Consider the following 3,828-nt stretch of genomic DNA (forward strand, 5'->3'; position numbering starts at 1 on the left):
CTGAAAGCTGCTAGAATACTGGCTTCCAGGCCCATACCCACATTGACACACCTACTCTAACAGGGCCACACCTTCTAATAATGCCACTCTCTGGGCTAAACATATACGAACTATCACAGGCACAGAGGTGTATACTATTTTAAAGCTTAGGCCTTTTGCTAGGCAGTCTCTCATCTACTCTAATCCATCTAATCTTGGCATTACTTCTGCCTACGGCCAGGTCTACCTCTCTGCTCCACACTGGTCTTTCTGTTCACCTCTGTGTCTGCTCGATGAATCTTACATCTCAATTCTCCCTGAGTCCCTGTCTTTGCTGGAAGTTCCCTTCCTACAACTACTTCCTGCCCAGCTACTATCTGTCAGATCTTTATTAAAGCCAATCAGAGACAATTCTAGATTGTCTTAGGCAGGTGAGGAAGGAACAAATATTTACAAATTATGAGACCAATGATGGGCCATAGAAATAACAATACTGAGATCTAGCTTGTATTTAACTCTCTGAATATACTCAATTAAATGTACAGAGACCTACACACAATGCACCCTGACTGCGGCTCAGGGTAAATGTAGTCTAGCATTTCCAAGATTTATCTGTCCAGTGGAGCTGCCTGCCCTGTACCTAAGGTGCTTGCTCTTAGAATTTGTACTATTTCCAGGTTACATCTTGTTTTACATGTACTTTATGCTCATTGTAACTAGTGAGATTTTAATGCATACTATCAAACCTTAAAAAAAATCAAGTACTGACAAAAATGTATTCATATACTTTTATGCAAAAATGCTTAAAATCTGTACATTTATCTTTGCTTTTAAAAGTAAAGTTGTTCAATTTTTTAAAAAAAACTGAAAATATATATAAAAAAAGGAATGTTCTCTTAATGGGCCTTTATTCTTACTCTAAAAAGTTGTCAAAGAACATAAAAAATGGAAATTGGAGAATAAGATGTTGAATTTGATCATTACACGTTGTATGCATTTAGGAAAATATGCGTGACCTCACTAATATGTAAAATTAATTTATGTTAGTAACAACAGAAATTATTATTTCTGTATGCTTATAATTAAAATGTAGTGAAAGAAAAAAAAAGAATTTGGACTTGGGTGGGGGTGGAAAGGTATATCCGATGCAAAATTCTGGCCAGCAAATCTTATGGACACAAAACAAAACCCTTTCCTCCCGCCATTTCTCTAGCAGCTACTCCAGGTGACTGCCGGCTTTCAGTGCTCACACATGCTCAGTGTGTGCAGCCGCTGAGTCTGCAGCCGCTGTCGGTTGACTACAAAACAGTAACTGAAAGGGTCCTCCCTGGGCTACTGATGTCACCATCACCTCTGTTATGCCAGCAGTACAGCCTTTCTGCAACCCGCAGAGTCAGAAGTTCAAGGTGGGGGCTGGTAGTCTAGTTTCTAGCAAATTTTCTGAACAATTCTCAGATATACTACAGGGTAGGGACAAGTCAAATTTCAGAACTAACTCTCTCTCTCTCTCTGTATGTGTGTGTGTGTGTGTGTGTGTGTGAGAGAGAGAGAGAGAGAGAGAGAGAGAGAGAGAGAGAGAGAGAGAGAGCACTTTAAAAGGAAAGCCTACAGAGATGTCTGCACTCTAAGGTTCAGTTTCAACTTGTTTAGCATCTGGATCTATGGGCACGAACATATCAGATGCATCTGATGTTGTCTAGGATAAGATATTTAGGCTAGAGTTTCTGAGCTACTATTTACTGAAGTTCCGTATGTACACAAAAGTAATGAGCAATGTCTACTTACTCCATAACGACGTTTCCCTCACTTAACGCCATTGAGTACATAATGAAGGATCTGTTTGTGCCACGAACCCAAGGTCAGCACAGTCAGCATCATGAAGCTCCCTGGAGTGCCTCACTGTGCCTTGCCCTATGGCTAACCTCATGAGATGGCTTGCTTCCCTGATTAGGCTCCAAAACTCCAGAACAGAATGCTTCATTTTCCCCTGACACAGCTTTTGCCTTCCCAGGGTCCTTGCTTTGCTCCTTTCCAGGGAGGGAGAGGTAGTTTATTTTAGCAGGCTATTTCCTCTGTGGTTCTTTGATTTAAAATGGAAAATCTGTGTGTCTATGCTAGAGCATTGAAGGGTCATAGCCTGGCCCGCCACTAGCTAGATATCTGGTGAAGGTTAGCGCATGCACTCTTGGTTTCACTGTCCAGACTGAGAAACAGAATTGGGCAGATGGTAATATTCTAGCATGATTCTAAGTGATGTACAAGCTTACCCTTAAAAGGTAAGCTGGTACCTAAAAAGGTGAAGCTTTAATCTCATCCACTGACAAAAGATAGTGTATGTGTGCATGCGTTCATGTGTGTGTGTGTGTGTGTGTGTGATATGTGCTTTTGTTTGTTTCCATCCATATACACATGAATACACCCTTGGATGCAAAGGCCAGAGTTTGACATTGGGTCTTTACCGTTTTCCACCTCATTTTTTGAGACAATGCTTTTCCTGAACCCAGAGCTCGATAATTCAGCTAGCGTGTTCAAACCAGTGAGCCCCAGGGATCCTCTTGCCTTCCCTGCCCTTGGATTGCAGGTGAGCTCTGTTGCACCAGGATTTTTTTATATGAGTACCCCAACTCTCATGCTTACATAACAGGTACTTCTGGTTGGGAGCCTCACACTTCAACCCTGTAGCTACTCCTCCAGCCCTGCTCTCGTCTTTTTCAGTCCTCTGCCGTGTTTAATACTAAGAACAAGTCTTCAGGTAGAACATCCTAAAGGGATTGAGAACGTGCAGATTTAAGCAGAGGAGACAGACACTGGCTCCCTGAATGTTTCTGGACTCAGTACGATCATTGAAAAGGCAACTGTGATCTGAACCACCACATATAGAAACAAGGCACTGGGTCTTTTTAATTTTCAATTCCTGACTTATATATTTTTTTATTGGTAATAGGAAGCAAATACAATGCTTCCATTTCTAGCTTTTGCTGTTCAGTGCCTTACTATACTCCCTCACAGGACAACCCTTCTCTCCTTATTCAAATGCTGAAACAGAAAAAATAAATTCAAGTGAAATGATTATCAAACAGTGACAAAGTGGAGGGAACATCTCAGAAATGATTAAAAGGCATCTGAACAGCTGAATACATAAAACACCCCATCTACATAAGATGTATATCACAGGAGGGCTTAGTGGTGCATACCCTTAATCCCCAGAGGCAGGTGGATATCTAGGAGTTCAAGGTTAGCTTGATCTACATAGTGATTGCCAAGTCAGCCAAGGCTACACAGTAAAAGGCCGTGTCTCCAAAAACTAATCTGTATTATATTTTCATCCACTATGATAATAACAACACAAATGACAGCTGCTCAATTTTGACAGAATCTTGACTAGGGAGGGAAGCAGACAAGCTGTGGCAGACATTTTCAGTTCCCATTTCTCCATCCTTTCTTGCTAACACATCCTTGATTTGTCTTGTGGCAACATTCCAAGGTAATGCCGAGTCAAGACTGGCATGGACTTGTCATTAGGCTGTCCTCTGCCCAGCCCCCCACACACTGAGAAGTGACCATATGGCCCAGTTCTGACAGGGATTGATGCCAAAGAAGCTAGATCAGAGAGGGTCTTGAAGGCCACAGGGCAGATTCTGAACTGTGCCCTTTAATCAAGGGTAATTAAAATCGGTACTTTAAACAGCTTGGCCAAAACCATGTATGTAGCTGGTAATTGGAGCATAGGCTTTGTTTATGTTTTTTTTATATGTGTACAACCCAAACACTACTTTTGGATGGGTGTTAGAAATGAACAAATAATGACAACTGACCAATGAGGCAATGGAACTATATATTTTGCATGAA

The sequence above is a fragment of the Micromys minutus genome (assembly GCF_963924665.1).
Source record: "Micromys minutus genome assembly, chromosome: 2".
Lineage (NCBI taxonomy): Eukaryota > Metazoa > Chordata > Mammalia > Rodentia > Muridae > Micromys > Micromys minutus.